Below are 19,239 nucleotides of genomic sequence, written 5' to 3'. Positions count from 1 at the left end.
GTTCAACAATATAACAGAATCTAATTATAAGATTACAAATCAACAAACATGTCCGGATATTTCTCGCGGACTTCCAATTCACGTTCCCAAGTGGCTTCCTCCATTCCGTGGTGTTTCCACAAAACTTTGACCAAAGGGATGGTTTTGCCTCGCAAAACTTGATCCCGCCTATCCAAGACCCGAACCGGTCTCTCCTCATACGAAATATCCTCATCAACCACTAAATCGGTCCAATCCAACACATGTGATGGGTCTGGCTCATACTTCCGAAGCATACTCACATGAAACACGTCATGTACTCCAGACAACTGCGGCGGCAAAGCTAAACGATAAGCAGCCTCGCCAATCCTCTCAAGGATCTCAAACGGACCAATGAATCGAGGGGACAACTTCCCATTCTTCCCAAACCTCATCAAACCCCGTTTAGGTGATATCTTCAGAAAGACATGATCACCCTCCACAAACACCAAGGGTCTCCTCCTACGGTCGGCATAAGATTTCTGACGACTCTGTGCTGTAACAAGTCTCTTACGGATAAGCTCAACTTTCTCCGTCGTTTCCCTCACCAACTCCGGACCCAACAGAGGTGCATCACCCACCTCAGCCCAACAAACAGGAGATCTACACGGTCGACCATACAAGGCCTCAAAAGGTGCCATACCAATACTAGACTGGAAACTGTTGTTATAGGCAAACTCCACCAACGGTAAGTGCCTCTCCCACGACCCACTAAAGTCTAGAACACAACCCCGTAGCATATCCTCAAGTATCTGAATAGTACGCTCGGACTGTCCATCAGTCTGAGGATGATAAGCCGTGCTAAAGGTCAACTTAGTGCCTAAGGCACTCTGCAAACTCTGCCACAACCTGGCAGTAAAACGAGGATCTCTATCTGAGACGATCGTCACTGGGACCCCGTGCAATCTCACTATGTCCCGAATATACAAGTCGGCAAGATGATCTACCGAATCTCTCACACGCATAGAAATAAAGTGCGCCGACTTAGTCAACCGATCTACAACCACCCAAATAGCATCACTACCCCGCTGAGTCCTCGGAAGACCCACAACGAAGTCCATAGTGACGTGTTCCCACTTCCACTCAGCAATAGGCAAGGGTTGCAATAAACCCGCTGGCCTCTGATGTTCAGCCTTCACTTGCTGACAAGTAAGGCACTTAGATACGAAAGTTGCCACATCTCTCTTCATACCCCGCCACCAGAACTGACGACCCAAATCCCGATACATCTTAGTGCCTCCCGGATGCACCGCAAGGCGTGAATGATGAAACTCTCGGAGTACCTCCTCTCGGCAAGACTCCGGCACAAACAGACGGTCACGGTATCTCACACTCAGGTCGGAAAATACCATCAAACCCTTCTCAACCTTCCCACCGGAAATCTTTTCACGGAGAGATTCTACCTCAAGGTCACCTCTCTGAGCCTCTAACACTCGAGTCACAAGTGTAGGCTGAACAACAACAGAAAACAAGACCGCAGCCTCAATGGATTCACCTAGAAATAAATCAAACTCTCCAAGTGCACCCAACATCTCCCACTCTCGGATGGCTATGCTAGCTATGTCACCAACAGGTTTCCTGCTAAGGGCATCGGCCACCACATTGGCCTTTCCCGGATGATAATGCAACTCAAAGTCATCATCCTCTATAAATTCCATCCACCTTCTCTGCCTCAAGTTCAAGTCTTTCTGAGTAAACAAATACTTCAGACTCTTATGATCCGAGAACACCTCGAACCTCTCACCATAAAGATAATGCCTCCAAATCTTCAAGGCAAATATCACAGCTGCTAACTCTAGATCATGTGTAGGGTAATTCTGCTCGTGAATTTTCAACTGACGAGAGCCATAGGCAACTACCTTCCCTTCTTGCATTAACACACAACCCAGACCCTCTCGTGAGGCGTCACAATAGACTGCATAACCCAACCCTCTCTCTGGAATAATCAATACTGGAGCGGTGGTCAGTCTAACTTTCAATTCCTGAAACGACTTTTCACAAGTCTCACTCCATACAAATTTGACTCCCTTCCGAGTCAGTCTAGTCAACGGTGATGCTAACCTGGAGAAATCTTTCACAAATCGACGGTAATACCCAGCTAATCCCAGAAAACTGCGGATCTCAAATACACTCTTAGGCTGTGCCCAATCCTGCACTGCCTCTACCTTGGATGTATCAACAGACACTCCTTCACCGGATACCACATGACCTAAGAATTTGACTTCCCTCAGCCAGAACTCACACTTCCCAAACTTGGCATACAGCTTATGGACTCTAAGTAACTCAAGCACCACCCTCAAGTGTGCCTCGTGCTCCTCCTCAGAAGGCGAATAGATAAGGATGTCGTCCACAAAAACGACTACAAACCGATCCAAGAATTCCCGAAAAATCCGGTTCATCAAGTCCATAAAGACTGCCGGTGCATTGGTGAGCCCGAATGGCATCACCAAAAACTCATAATGGCCATACCGCGTACGGAATGCCGTCTTCGGAATATCCTCTTCCCTGACCCTCAACTGGTGGTAACCCGATCTCAAGTCTATCTTAGAGAAACAACGGGAACCCTTCAACTGGTCAAACAGATCATCTATACGAGGCATAGGATACTTATTCTTAACCGTAGCCCGATTCAATTTCCGATAATCTATACAAAGTCTCAAAGCACCATCTTTCTTTTTAACAAAGAGGGCCGGTGCTCCCCACGGCGAAACGCTAGGACGTATAAAGCCCTTATCTAGCAACTCCTGGAGTTGGATCTTCAACTCAACTAACTCAGCTGGGGCAAAACGATAAGGTGCCATAGAAATCGGCGCCGTGCCGGGCACCAGGTCAATGGAGAACTCAATCTCTCGATGCGGTGGCAAACCAACAAGATCCTCGGGAAAAACATCCGAGTACTCACGAACCACCCTTGGCAACACAATCTGAGTCTCAACATCCTCACTAATCGACAGGTTAGCAAGTAGACCACTAAGCTCACTCCGTCCTCGTGGAACATACCCCGGTGGTAACACATCACCAACCCGGTCCCCCAGAAAATGAAAATACTCTCCGCTCACGGTACAACAAGTGACCCTCTGGCGGTAGCAATCAATAACTGCCCGGTATGACGATAACCAGTCCATACCCAAAATAACATCGAAACCTCTCATAGGCATAACGACAAAGGAAAATGGAATTCTATGATAATCAACCTCTATATCACAACCCCTAACACCTTGTTTCAAAATCAATTCACCCCCAAGAGGTGACACTACACAAATAGGAGATGCTAGCTGTGCTAACTCCAACTCCAAAACAGATGCAAATGCAGCAGACACAAAGGAATGAGATGCACCCGTATCAATCAAAACATTAGCAACCAAGTTGCAAAACAAGAAGGTACCTCTCACAACTGATGGAGTCGGTACAAGATCCTGCGCGGTAACAGCGTACACGCGCCCAGACGACCTCTGATCAACCTGCTCAACCCTAGGAGCATAAGATTGCTGCACCGACTGAGATGATGAAGCCCCCTGATTGGCCTTTGAGGCCTGACCCGACTGAGCTGGCTGCTGACCCTGAATCGGCCTCAAACCAGATGCACCAGGTGTGCCACCCAACTGTGGGCAATACCTCTTCATGTGCCCTGGCTGACCACACTGATAACACGAGAGTGGCTGACCTCTACCCTGACTCTGGCTCTGAGATCGAGCCGAAGAAGATGCTGCTCTCTGAACTCCTCCCCTCTGAGGACAAACTGGAGACTTGTGGCCCAGCTGGCCACACTTGAAACAGGTAATGTCTCCCTGACTGCCTTTCCCCGAACTAGCACTCGGTACAAGAAAATTCGATCTAGCAAAGCTACCCTGAGACTGTTGGGGATTAAAACCCTTCTGTCTCCTACCATCACTCTGACTATCCTGACTTCTCTTGGAGCCCTTCTGCCCTTCCTCCTCCTCCTGCATCATGATCTCCATATGGGCTGCAGCATCAACCATACGCCCATAATCCCGAATCATAGTTCCCCCAACTCTCAGCTTGAGGCCACGCCTCAACTTCTTCTCAAACTCAATACAACGGCGTTCCTCAGACGCCACCAACTCAGGTGCAAACCTGGACAAACTAGTAAATGCAGCCTCAAATTCGGCCACTGAAGAACTCGCCTGCTTAAGCTGACAAAACTGGTCTCGCAGCTTCTCCCTGACTGCTGGAGATAAAAACTTCTCCTGGAAAGCATTCACAAAAGCCTCCCATGTACCTCCTATACGCCCCTTAGTAAACTTCCACCACTGACCTGCATCCCCCTTCAACTGGAAAGATGCCAAGGTCACTTTCAACCCCTCGTCTTCGATGCCAAGCATCTCAAACGTCTTCGTTGTTTGTTCGAGCCATTCATCTGCCTTAAGTGGCTCTTTAGGATCACCCACAAATTCATCCGGATTGGACCGGAAGAACTCCCTCTTCAGAAAGGAAGGTCCCGCATCCGCAATACCAGCCTGAGCTTGATTCTCAGCTCTAAGAATGCCTACTGACTCCCTGAATGCCCTTGCTATCTCTCGGGCTAGAGCGCCCATAGCCTGCTGGCCTACTGGCTCGGCCACATTAGCCTGGCCAATTCCCTCTTGAACTGCCGGAATCTCTTCTGGCACAGGCAACTCCTGCCTACCCGACCTACCACGCCTACCGCGTCCTCGTCCTCGTCCTGACATCCTAATAAAGGAAACAAAGACATTAGCACATTAATAAATGTGCCGAAGCTAAACACTCGCGTCCTAATTCAATGGGCAACAATAATTCATTCCACGTAAGCACATAATCACATAAGCACCTACGAATTTCATTCCCGGATAATGATAGTCCCAAAGGGTTACTATAGTTCCGGTTGGAAGCAGCAGTGATCAAGTGCCTTTCCAACAAGACTACAAGAAACTCAAGGGTCCAATCAACATCCTAGAAACTACATTCCATACCCACATAATCACATAAACATGTTATCACATAAGCATATAACATTACACTAAGTCTCTATCAAACGAGACGAACCCAATGTAATACTAATCACTTCCCACGTACCCAAAGTATTCAAACCCGGTACGCTCTGATACCAAGTTGTAACGCCCTCAAAATTAACCCATTATATATCATTGACATTCATTATTTAAAGAAGACATTCTATTAATTCATTCATCAGAGTATTACAAAATAAAGCATTACATGTATCATCGAATAAAATGCCCTACTGGCTTACATCTTTCCAAGCCAACACTTGGATACAAAAATATGAGTTCTAACTCAATACAAGAAAAGCCCTAGGCTTGAATGTTTACATGTACTAATAATTTAAGACAGTTAACTAAAAGTAGTCTTCTTCAATCCAGAAGCCAAACCCTCCCAAGCTAATTCCTTCGAGGTAGTTTATCACCTGAACCTGAAAATGATGTTCCCATATAGGGTGAGCCACAGCCCAGTAGAAATATACTAAACCACATATAAGCAATGAATAAAGCAATAGCCTTCAACAGATGGTTAACCAAAATAATCAATTACTTCATTTTACAGACTCATGACATTATTGCCAAAGATACGTTTTACTTTCCAGTTTTATCAACATGGCTCAGAACCTGGCCAAACTTATAACAGTGAATCACATATATCATATTCACATCCTTCCAATATTAACAACAAATGAGACTCAAGCTCAAATCAAACACTTCATACTTCCAGATTGATACACATTTTAGTGCTGTATCAATAAAACACTTCTATATAAATAAGCACACATAAAAGTGATGCTAATGGAGTCCATCCCCTATCTCCTCCCAAACAAAATCCGGTTTAGAGGTCCATCCCCTATCTTCCCCTAAACCGTGGAGTACATCCCCTATCTCCTCCCACACACAAACAATGTATGCAAATGCAATGCTCAATCAATACACGTATTTTCTGTATCAATGTCACAGTCAAAATTAATGACTTAACCAATGTGATTAGTTCCAGTTATTCCTAATCCACATGCAATGTCTACAACAATCACGACTATCCACCACCGATAGCCCAAAACAGTTATTTCTAAACTGAAAATAACTATGTCCACAATTCAATAGACAATGATTCAAATTATCCAATTATGCCATTTAATCAATGAATTCCCCAATTTCATGAATTTAACCATCTTTTCCCAATTCCATGAATTACTTATACAAATCAATTCAATAATTCAACTAAGGTTTTTCCCAAAATTTACCAAAGTATTCCCAACATATTAAAATACCAAAACTTAGAACATAACCTATAAAATGGAGTAGGAAATCCATACCTCAAAGAAAACAACCCAAAAGGTGAAGAAAGAGATGAGTGCCCAAATACCAAAGTGCTCCAAATCGCCAAATGCTCAGATTACATGGTAGCCCTTGCCTCACTCTATCTTTTATATGAAGGATCTAGGGTAGAAACACACCCTAAGTGGATCAAATCTAAGAAAGAAGGTGAGTAGGGAGAGAGAGAAGTCGGACCTAGGGTTTGGAATCAAAAGAAAATGAAAAAGACTGATCAAATCCCGCTGCTGTGTATATAAACTGGACAGGCTCGCTCGAGCGAAGACTTGGTCGCTCGAGCGACCAGACACAGAGAAACTACGCTCGAGCCAAGGAAGCCTTGCTCGAGCCAACAACTCAAATGCTCGCTCGAGCGAAAGAAAGCTCGGTCGAGCGAAGAACTCAAACCCTCAGGTCTGAACCCAGACACACGCTCGAGCGAAGGAACTATAGCTCGAGCGAAGGATGAACTAACTCACTCGAGCGAAGAAAAGCTCGCTCGAGCCAAGAATGCACAGCTACAGGTCCAAATCAAACACTACCTCTCGCTCGAGCGAACAACTCCTCGCTTGAGCGAAGAACCAAAAACCTGGACAGCAACTCTTGGTTTCTAAACCCAACCAACCTGAAACAAACCTGCCCAAAACATCCTATAATTCCAAATGAGAAAATAAGGAATAACAACAACAACCATTATACAATGACAGAATCTACGGAACAGTCCGGATACAATAATTAAATGGGAAAAGACCGGGGTCGCTATACGAGCAAACTGCAAAACACATGAACTTCTGGGCATATGCATTTCACGCTCGAGCGTGACTCTCAACGCTCGAGCAGAAGTGCATGTACTCAGAGTGTACGCTCGAGCGTGAAGTCCTCCACTCGAGCATGGATCAAAATCTGGAATTTCCAAATTGATCTCCAAGCACAAAACTCAACCTTTAAAGCTTCAAACTCGATCCTTCTGGGGCAATTTTCTGGAAAACACGTACAAACTCATAATACAACATGTTTTAAAGATCATTTCATAAAATCAAGCCCAAAGGTGTGACAGTTGAACACAATTTTTGATGAAACTTGAAGAACAATGCAAGAACATAACATGCATGTGTTCCCATGAACTCTAATGCTCCAAAGCATGATCAAATGCAAGCTCAAACTCAAAAACATGGTAAATTTCTAGAGTACAACCACAATATGGACATGCATGCAAGGATTTCATGAAAACAACCTCAAAATTCTATGATATGGACATGCATGCATGAATTCACTCTCAAATCAACACTTTGAGCTAATTCTTGACTCTGATCACCAATTGAACATAATTTCAATGAAACTATCATGAACAATGCATGTAACAACTTAATTTCATAATCAAGAGAATGAATTTCCTACCTTAAGTCTTGAATTCCAAATGTAGAAGCCTAATTCCTCAAGTCTCCTTCAAATTCTTCTAAATTTCAAGCCAAACTCTTGTTGAATCTATTTTCCTTCTAACTCTCTCTCTCTCTCTCACAGTTTTGGTCTAGAAGATGAAATGAAGAATGGTGCCAAACAAGTGTAAAGTGTGAGAAGAAAAGGCCTTGAATTAATCCACTTAGTGGCAAAAGTGTAAATACTCTATATTCAATTAATCCAACATTATTTAACCTAATTTAATCATTCCAAATCGGATTTTAATTAAACCTACCATAAAATCACATAAATCCTAATTAGTATATAACACTAATCAATTTCTGATTCGACCGCCGATAAGGCTTTCAATTCACAATTCGAAATCAAAATATGAACAAATCATTCAGTAACAAACAGCTAGAAATGCATTCTACATAACACACTCATGTAATCAAATTAGAATTTCGTTTTAATCAATTACTTATCATGCTTAAACATAATTTAACGTTAATCAGAGGTGAGGGTTGTCACAACACTATTCTTATGTTTTTATCTATGCTTTAAGTCCCTATAGCTTAGAACTCGTGTCACTTTGATCCCTGACTTTTCAATTATAACAAATTTGACCATGAATATTGAATCTTGTTCTAGATAAGAACAATTGAAAATATTATTGATTAATTTCACAAGCAAAAACGTCAACTTGATAGTATATAAACTAATTTGATAAAAATAAATGTCAAAAAATTATTTTTAAATTTTTAAAAATTATTTTTAACCACAAAAGATAAAATTATGTAAAATTGATAAATCTTTTAAACATTTATTTTTTTTTACTAAATTAATTTTTATTATGTGTTTGGATGATGATTATGTAATGGGTGGTTATTAGAAAATTAATGTGTAATCGATATATTTAATATATGAAATGTTTTTAGTTTTGGATTTTTTGATTTAATGGATTGGTTTAAGGGAAAATCAGTTTAAGGTCCCTATCCAACTTTTAGTAATGGATTAGGTCCACAATGTGTTCTTTTGTAGCCTAAGGTCCCTCAATGTTATTTTAGAGTGTAAAATACCTGTCTTACCCTTGTTTATAATATACGTTGTTTTCAATTTGGCAGCTAAAGATCATATTGATATTTTGTGGGAGATTACGTGAGGATGAATTTGACGATTCAGATTTTTGTGGAGATTTTCTAGGGTTTTGTAGGTGTTGAAATCCTGTTCGTTGTTTGTAGTTGTTGAAATCCTGTACGAGTTGAAATCATGTTCGTTGTTTGTAGGTGTTGATTGATCGTGTAGGAGTTGAAATCTGGTTCATTGTGTTTGATTTGATTTCATGTGGAGTTGAAATAGATAAGTTTTCAATTTTTGATTTGATTTGATCGTGTAGGTGTTGAATTAGGTTTTTGTTTTTAGTTTTGATCAATGTGAGAGAGACGAACTCAGTGTTGTTCTTTTTGATTTTTGAAGTTAATTTTTCATTATCTATTATTGATGAATTTTCGATGGAGTTGATTTTGATTTTTGGAGTTGCTTTTTCATTCTCTGTCAACATGGTTATGAGTTCCTTTTTGGTGCTCTGTTTTTCTGCGTTTTGTGCTCTGTTTTTTGTTCACTTTGCATTTTTTGTGTAGTGCAGAGAAAATTGCAGGTTTGTTACTATAATTGAACTCAAATCACAGAGAAAATTGTAAACTTGTAGTGCAGTGAAAATCACAGAGAAAATTGTAAGTAGGCAGAGAAATTTACAGACGTAGCAATAGAGCAGTAAATGTTTTGTTTTTTTTTTAAATTTTTTTTGAATTAAGTGTTTTGTGAACATAACAGATTTTCTCTGTGATTTTTTTATGTGCTTGTGTTTAATATATTTTTGTCTCTTGATGTTAATGTGTTTTTGTTTTTGTTATATTGAAAGTGAATATAAGTTCACAAATTTCTCTGGACTTTTCTTTGTAGTCCAGAGAAAATCATATGATTGTATTACAAATGATAAGTATTACAAATTTCTCTGGACTTATATGTTGTGTTTTTATATGTTTGCACTTTTCAAAGTTTTCTGATATGTTTTCTTTGCACTTTTCATTTTTTTTTTTTTTTTGCACTATTCATGTTTCTGGACTTTTCTTTGTAGTATAGAGAAAATCATAGGTTTGTTATTATAATCCAATGAAAATGACAGAGAAAATGTTAAGCTTGTAGTTGAGTGAAAATCACCCTTGAAGTTGGTGTCTTGATCTTGATGCTTATTGGTTCTTCAAGGTAGCAACAGAGAAAATTACAGAGAAAATTACCTTGACAGAGAAAATTACCTTGTAATCCCAGAGAAAATTACAAGGTAGCAATGATTACACAACAGAGAAAATTACAAGGTAGCAACATAAACATGACAGAGAAAATTACACGACAGAGAAATTTTGAGGAAATGGTGCATTGAACAAAATAAATATGCCATAGAAAATTAGACACAAGACATAAACATAAGTTCACAAATTTCTCTGGACTTTTCTTTGTAGTCCAGAGAAAATCATATGATTGTATTACAAATGATAAGTATTACAAATTTCTCTGGACTTATATGTTGTGTTTTTATATGTTTGCACTTTTCAAAGTTTTCTGATATGTTTTCTTTGCACTTTTCATTTTTTTTTTTTTTGCACTATTCATGTTTCTGGACTTTTCTTTGTAGTATAGAGAAAATCATAGGTTTGTTATTATAATCCAATGAGAATGACAGAGAAAATGTTAAGCTTGTAGTTGAGTGAAAATCACCCTTGAAGTTGGTGTCTTGATCTTGATGCTTATTGGTTCTTCAAGGTAGCAACAGAGAAAATTACAGAGAAAATTACCTTGACAGAGAAAATTACCTTGTAATCCCAGAGAAAATTACAAGGTAGCATTGAACAAAATAAATATGCCATAGAAAATTAGACACAAGACATAAACATAATGTGGCCAGAGAAAATTATAAATGCTGCCAAAGAAAATTAGACACACAAGTAAGAAAAGTAATTTGGCCAGAGAAAATTATAAATGCCAGAGAAAATTAGCCACACCAATAGAGTAGTAGCAAGCCAGAGAAATTTACAAAAACAAGAACACAAGAAGCTTCAATAAGAAGCCCCAAATGTACAGAAAGCAGTTCAATTTTGACAGTTGGAAGGAAAGCAACCCATCATCAGTTGGAAGCAAAGAAATTCTGGACTTCCCAGGAATTTCTCTGGATTCAACCCAGAGAAATTTCAAATTTCTCTGGTCCAGAATTTCTCTGGAACGATAAAACTCTGATTTTATCAATTTGTCATTGGTTTTGCTGCTGCTGATTCAATCACAATTTCCTGCACAAACAAATTAATAGTTCTTCTATGAGTTTGTGATAGATTTTCTTTAAACTTAATGGTATGAATTTCTCTGGGTTGAATCCAGAGAAAATTCAAATTTCTCTGGGTTGAATCCAGAGAAAATTCAAATTTCTCTGGATTACTTTAAGCCTTCCTCTACTGCTGCCTCTTCCTCAAGCTTCTTTTTCCAATATTCTTCAAGTAGGGGTCCAAATATTGCTTTTCCAGAAAAAACTCCAATTCTACTAAACCCAAAAAATCAAAAGACGTTATATTCAACACTCAGAGAAATTTTGAACCTGAAGATGTTATATTCAACACTGGATATATATATATATATATGTGCTGACATTGTATATATATATATGTATGTATCATATATATATATATATGTTTGCAACCATAGATAAGATAACCAAGAGTGACTGTTTGATTATGGTTGCAAATGGTCTTAATTGATTAATTATCATATATATACTAGTCAAGACAGTAAGCAACAAATTGTATATATATATATATATATATGTATGTATCATATATATATACATCTATTAAATTTTTTTGAAAAGAAAAAATAATAATGCATACATGTCGAAGAAGATCTGGAGTCGAGAATCGAAGCTCTGATCAATGACTTGAGACCAATACTCGTAAAGCTCATCTCTGCTGATCTTGTCAACATTCAACTCATTTGAAGATGAACAGACGTAGGGTATTTTGGTCCAAGAAATTGATAAAATGCGTGGGTATTTTGGTTAGGGACCTGAGGCAGTATTACATTTTTTAATGTCCTTTATGCAGAAAATTGTTATTATTAGGGAGCTTAAAAAAAAAACCCCTTGGTTTAATAATGATATCAAAGTTGTCGCCATATTTGACTTTTATAAAAAATATAAACTAATTTAATGAAAATAAAAACAATTACCCGTTAAATGATCATCATCCAAACACATAATTAAAATTAATTTGGTAAAATAAATAAATGTCTAAAAGATATATTAATTTTACATAATTTTTTCTTTAGTGTGTAAAAATAATTTTTACAAATTTAAAAATATTTTTTTGGATATTTATTTTTGTCAAATTAATTTATATTTTATCAAATTGATGATTTTGCCTTTGAAATTAAGCAATTATATCTTCAATTATCCTCATATGGAACAAGATTCAAAATTCAAGGTCAAATGTGTCACAATTGAAAAGTCATGGATCAAAGTGACATAAGTCTCAAACTATAGGGACCGTTAGTGTAATTTGTCCTTTAAACTTTTTTGTATATTATTTTTATCTTCTTTTTTTTCTTTTGTTTTTTTTCTTTTTTCTCCTCTTTTTTTTTTTTTTTTTTTTTTGGGAAGATTGCAGGCTTCAATATATTTTTTTTGGTATTAATATCAAAAAAAAAAAAAAAACTTAAGGACAGCTCTTCTTTTTAAATTATTTATTTTAGAGTACTTATGTCAATGTCAATTGTGATTGTGGGGTTGTTTAAAGGTTTTGACAACAGGTTTGCTTGTTCTTGCCTTTTTTTTTTTTTTTTTGTGTGTGTGTGTTTTTTTTTTAAAGATTTTTTTAGTTTCTTGAGGACCTTTTTGTTATTGATGACAGTTTTGCTCAAAGAGCAAGACACTTTTTTTTTTTAGAAAAGTTATTAGGCAATTATATTAAAATAAAAATTAACATCATATAGACCAATAAAAGAAAAAAACAACAAAGTCCCAAAGGACTAAATAAGAAATCATACTGAAACTAGAACAACAAATTATAAAATTTGCAAAAAAAACCATCTTAAGAGCAAGTCTAATTATGGTTGTTAAACACTGACCAGCAAAGTTCATTACTTCAAAATACATTGATTTTAAATATAATATAGCTGAAGTGATTATTTAATTAATATGAATATTCAGACTTCTTATCAATGACCTTCGTGATTAATTGATTGTGGATAATTGTTCACTGACCTTATGTACTGATAATTTTTCCAAATGTGTGTTCCAGATTTCACAAGGTGTTTCAAGTTCAAAATGTGTGTGATTTTTATTTTTGTTGGGTAAATTACAAACACATCCCTAAGGTTTATTTAAATTATAAATTACCTCCTGTGATTTTAAAAATTACATTATGCTCCTTAAAGTTTCTAATTTCATAACAAATAGGTCATTTTATTAATAAATCATCAAGTAAATTAACAATTTTTAATAATGTTAAAATCTTATTTCAATTAATAATTCAAATAATTTTATTATTGTATAGGTGAACAGTTCAAAATTTCACTTTTTCAATTAATTCTGTTAAATAAAAAATTCTGACAGGAAAGCATTTGTAATTTTCCAAACTACAGGGGGCAATGCGTATTTTAAACAAACCTTAGTAGATGTATTTGTAATTTACCCTTTTATTTTATATGGATGGCTCAAATGGGTTTTGGTATTTTTATTTGATTTCTAAATTTTTTTTCTTAGAATACAATATTCTTTCACTTATATTTTTGATTGTTATTAATTTTGCGTGGATAAATTACAAATACACCTCCTGAAATTTACTTAAAGTACAAATGGCCCCTTGTGAATTGAAAAATTACAAGTATTCCCTTATCATAATTTTTCATTTAACAGAATTAACTAAAAAAATGAAATTCATAATTGTTCTCCTATACAATAATAAAATTACTTAAATTATTAATTAAAATATGTTTCCAACATCACTAAAAACTGTTAATTCACTTGACGATTTATTAATAAAAAGGGCGATTTGTTATGAAATTAGAAACCTCATGGGGTGAAATGCAATTTCTAGAACCATAGGGGCAATTTATATTTAATGAAACCTAGGAGTTGTATTTGTAATTTACCCTAATTTCATAAATTATTTGTATTAGTTTTGCCTTAATTTCATAAGTTATGGATTGATATATGTTTTTACACCATACAAAATAAATATAAAGTTCACACAGTTACCACAAAATGATTATAATGACTCACTTCGAATTATAAAATTATTTGCATAGTACAGAATACTACTAGTATAAAAGATGGCATTGTGATTTTTCATTGGCTGAATATACTATGTAGACAACATCACATGATACTTTCAATCTAATAATTTTCCTTTAGGATAGGATACATATCCAAAAGGTAAATTGCACTTTTTACTCTAATACTTTGACTCAAATTTTACTATAGTTCTTATTATTTCAATTTGAATAATTGGATCCTTACACTTTAAGTACAGTTTCAATTTAGTCCATCTGTTCAGGCTGTGTACCTCTTAAGAAACTGACAAGTATCTCAAAATTGTTAATTTTGACCTCTAACTTAAACGGAAAGACTAAGTCGAAACTAAACTTAAAATATGAGAACAAAATTGTTTAATTCGAGACAATAGGACCAAAATAAAATACTAGTCAAACTATAAAAGTTAAATTTGTAATTTATCCATATCCAAATTTTATTTTCTTTGGAGCAATATTAGGAACCTTAAATGAATTATTAAATATTTTACACAATACTCATATGAGTGTGGAACTCATTTGAGTCACATCTCACACTTACTTGAATATTATATAAAATATTTAATAATTCATTTGATTTCTAATGTTTTTGTTTTCTTTAAGACCATAGACATTGACCTGAATTTTACCCAATCCAAACTCAAATCATTGAATCCATTAAAGAAATAATCTAATGATCCAATTAAACTTGAATCCGTTTTACCTGATTATTAACAACTCAAATCATTGAATCCATTAAAAAAATCCAATCCAATAATTCAATTAAACCTGAATCCATTTGATCCTATTATTAACGGGTTGGATTCAAAGATATCCGATTGGATCTAACAAGTTTTTTTTTTTTTTTTTTTTTTTTCTCTTAAAACAAAATTTTAATCTAATCAGGTTGCCTGCTAAATATACTTGTTATTTTATATAATGCATGAATTTTCTATCACTGGCCTCATCAAGCAATGAAACGGATTCTTTTTCGTTTTTTTCCCTTGGTTTTTGGGATTTGGATTGGTTCTGGATAAATTGGATTCGGATTCAAATTCAAATGCCCCTTATTGTATTGGTCATAATCCAATCAAGGTCGGATTAAAATTATTTTATAATCAGTGGATTCAAATTATGTCAAATCCAATTCACTGACAAACTTATATAGAAAAATTTAATAACCCCTTGTGTTGCCCCCTTTTTTATTAACAACTAACCCCTACTGATATATTTTGTGTGACAAGAGAAAAGAAAAGAAAAGAAAATAAAATAAAGGAAGATGTAAAGCATTATTCAAGTATGTATTAGGCATATAAATCCTTTATTATCTATTTATTCATCCTTCGAATGACGAGGTTATATAAGATACAATTGTTCTTGAAAATAAAATGTTTTTTTTTTTTTAAATATTGGGTTAATTAAGAGCACGAGTAAGAACAAACAGAAGAGGCTCTACGACCAATCGCTACACGGAGTCTATTAGCAGCTAATATTTCATTGCAAATAGGCATATAATCCTTTATTATAAATTTATTCTAATGATGAGGTTAAATAAGATACACTTGATCTTGAAAATAAAACATATTGAGAGAGATGGGATAAATTAATTGCACCAATAAGAACAAATACAAGCGGCTCCAGCGCACTGTCCAGTAATAGCTTCTCCAGGTTCATTTTGATAGCAGTGTCTATAACAAGTATGTTCAATGCACCCTCTACGATATAACACTTTAGCACAATTCCTAGTGCATGTGTGAGCTATTGTAAACCCAACTGCAAAACATGGAAAGATAAACAATTAAAAAAATAGTGTGATGTGGCTACAGTGAGACTTAAGAATTGTTTGCGGGATGTGGGGTCACTGTTGCGCTTAAAATTATTCTTTTACATTATAAACATCACAACATACTTTTAAAATAATTTTATATGTATATATAGAAATACATATAAATAATTTAATAAATAATTAATATTATTCCACATACATATATATATACATAAAAATAATTTAATGAATATTGAGTTAAGGAGGTGTCCATGATTTTTTTCACAAACGTGTTAAGGAATGTTCATGTATTTTGCGCTATATAATAGCGTTGTCTACAATTCCACCAATAATGTCAGTAGAGATGTTTATGATAGAACGTCTAAATGTCGTTTATGATAGAGCGTCTAAATATTAAGAAGTATCTGTAATATATTGAAAAGGTTAGAAGGTGTTTGTGTATTTCCATAAAATGTTAAGGGGTGTTTGTGTATCCTTCTTATTTTATTTTAGTAGATTGAATTCAAAATAATAAATAAATGAAATGATTACATTATTTTAATTGGGAATCAAAAATACCCTATTAGGTCTAAAATCTTATTGTATATAGTTTGTTCAGATGAATGAGATTATATATATATATATATATATATAAATTAGATCATAACATCTCTGAATTAAAATAATCTTATAAAAATTAAATTATTTGTACAAATGCAAACAATATAGATCTAACAGATTTTATTACTTATTTTATAATAAAAACAAAAAGTTGCAAACAAGCAGCAGTATCGCTAAAAAGAACCCACACTTGTTTGGGATCTCCCAAATAAAAACATTTCCATCGAGCTAGTTATTTATATTTTTTTTAGCTAAAATAGTGAATAAATCACTAAATTTTACCTCAATCAAACTATTTATCAAGTTATCACTGAATAGAACCCAAAAAAAGAGGTGAAAGTCATCGGGTGGGAATTCCATACAGAAATTCTATAAAAATAATATTTGCCTAAAGAAACGAAGAATATAAAAAATATATAGATATATACAAAATGATAGACTACATTAAAACAAAGTGTCAAATTAAAATGGCACTTCTACATTCTAGTGGAGAATTTTAAAAAATAAATAAAGAAACAAAGAAAAATAAGTAGAATCAAGTGTGCACATCGTGTTGTAGAGCGGAGGAAAGGAAAATTTTATTCTAATCTTCTTATTTTATATATTTCAATAAAAATCGTAATATATACTTACAGATATAAAGATTTCATGGTTATGTCTACAAAAATTCCACACATAAAGTGATCTAGTTAGCTAGAACTTTTCAAAAACTAAAACATTTTATCAAAGCACGAGAATCCCATCAAAATTTGTTAAGGATGAACCTGATAAAACAAGGACAAAGAGCAAGAAATAGGCGCAACACAACTTAGTCATCTTCCAAATACGAAAAGTTACTGCCAAATGTTCTATCGTTTGAAAATTGTAATACTCTAATTCTAACTATGGTGAATTACACTAATGGTGATTGGAGGGGGTCTCAATCATCACCCTTTTAATTATATACTCTAATACTATTATTTGTTTTACTTATATCTAGGCACAAACGTTATTAACTATAGTAAGGAACATGCCTCGATTAGAAAGTGCTTATAAATTATAAAATATTAATTTTCATTAATTACCATTAAATCTTTTAAAAATATTTCCCATATAATACCTTTCATTTAGAAAGTGCTTATGTATTACAAAATATCAGTTTTCATTAATTACCATTAAATCTTTTGTAAATCTTACCCTTATAATCTTTCCCTTGTAAATCTTTTCATTAACCTCCCAAATACGCATAAACATGAAATTTCTTAAAAAGTAATGGCAACTCTCAACAACCTTATGCTTAAAACAACAACGCATATATCAACATGTGGTTAACAACTTTAAATACGTTTCCCTTAACACTAGGGAATATTACAAAGAAAAGCAACTTAAGCATTTTCAAACAAATCCGGATATTTGGAGCAGACTTTCGCCTCCCATTCCCACGTCACTTCTTCAACCCCATGGTGTCTCCACAACACCTTTACCAACGGTATAGTTTTTCCCCGTAGCACTTGCTCCCGGGTATCTAATATTTGAACCGGCCATTCTTCGTAAGAGGCATCCTCATCTACCTCCAAGTCAACCCAATCAAGAGCATGAGAAGGGTCGGGTTCATATTTCCTAAGCATAGATACATGAAATACGTTGTGAACTCCTGAATGTTGTGGCGGTAAAGCTAACCGGTATGCCACTTCCCCAATTCGCTCTAAGATCTCAAAAGGCCCAATGAATCTTGAAGATAATTTACCACTCTTACCAAATCTCATCAAACAGCGCCTTGGTGAGATTTTTAGAAACACATGGTCACCAACTTAGATCATGATACATTTTAGTGCCTCTCGGGTGTACCATAAGGCGTGAGTGATGGAGCTCCCGAAGTACTTCCTCTCTACAAGATTCTGGTACAAACAAACGGTCTAGGTAACGTACACTCAGATCCAAGTGAACGCTCAAACCTTTCTCTTCATTCCCATTGAAAATCATAACACAAATTGATTCCACATCACGGTCTCCTCGTTGTGCCTCTATGACCTTACTAACCAAGGTAGGTTGAGCATTCAAAGTAAACAAGGTAGCACTCTCTCCAGACTCACCCAAGTGCAAATCAAACTTGCTAATAACATCTAGCATATCCGATTCCCGAATGGCCACACTTGCCAAACTAATCATAGATTTTCGACTCAAAGCATCGGCCACCACATTGGCCTTCCTTGGATGATAGTATAACTCAAAGTCATTATCTTCCATAAATTCCATTCACCTCCGTTGTCGTAAGTTCAAGTCTTTTTGAGAAAACAATTACTCTAGACTCTTATGATCGAAGAAGACTTCAAATTTCTCACCGTACAAGTAATGCCTCCAAATTTTCAAAGCAAAAATCGCCGCTGCAAATTCTAGATCATGGGTGGGGTAATTTTTCTCATGAGTTTTCAATTGTCGTGAACCGTAGGCCACAACTTTTCCCTCTTACATCAAAACACAACCAAGTCCATCCCCAGACGCATCACAATAGACAGTGTAATTCAAACCTCTTTCTGAAATTATCAAAACCGGTGCGATAGTCAATCTAGTCTTAAGCTCATGGAATGACTTTTCACAAGCCTCACTCCACACAAATTTGATACCCTTTCTAGTCAACCTAGTCAAAGGTGTAGCTAGTCTAGAGAAGTCCCTTACAAAATATCGATAATACCCCGCTAATCCCAAGAAACTTCGGATTTCAAAAATATTCTTGGGTTGTTCCCAATCCTGTACGGCATCTATCTTTGAGGAGTCCACAGCTACTCTCTCTCTAGACACTACATGCCCCAAAAACTTCACCTCTGTTAACCA

General features: G+C 35.7%; 1 long non-coding RNA gene across 1 annotated transcript; it reads right to left on the bottom strand.

Annotated features, from left to right (window-relative positions):
* Positions 1 to 10,749: 10,749 nt before the first annotated feature.
* LOC145813567 (uncharacterized) lies at positions 10,750 to 11,878 on the bottom strand. Its single transcript, XR_014356719.1, has 2 exons — positions 11,645 to 11,878; positions 10,750 to 11,053 (listed from the first exon to the last, which is right to left on the bottom strand). It is a non-coding gene; the product is annotated as an uncharacterized LOC145813567 (long non-coding RNA).
* Positions 11,879 to 19,239: the final 7,361 nt, after the last annotated feature.

The sequence above is a fragment of the Camellia sinensis genome, chromosome 15 (genome assembly GCF_055761805.1).
Source record: "Camellia sinensis isolate YWXY chromosome 15, ASM5576180v1, whole genome shotgun sequence".
In the NCBI taxonomy this organism is placed as follows: domain Eukaryota; kingdom Viridiplantae; phylum Streptophyta; class Magnoliopsida; order Ericales; family Theaceae; genus Camellia; species Camellia sinensis.
This window is presented reverse-complemented; position numbering and strand designations above follow the sequence as displayed.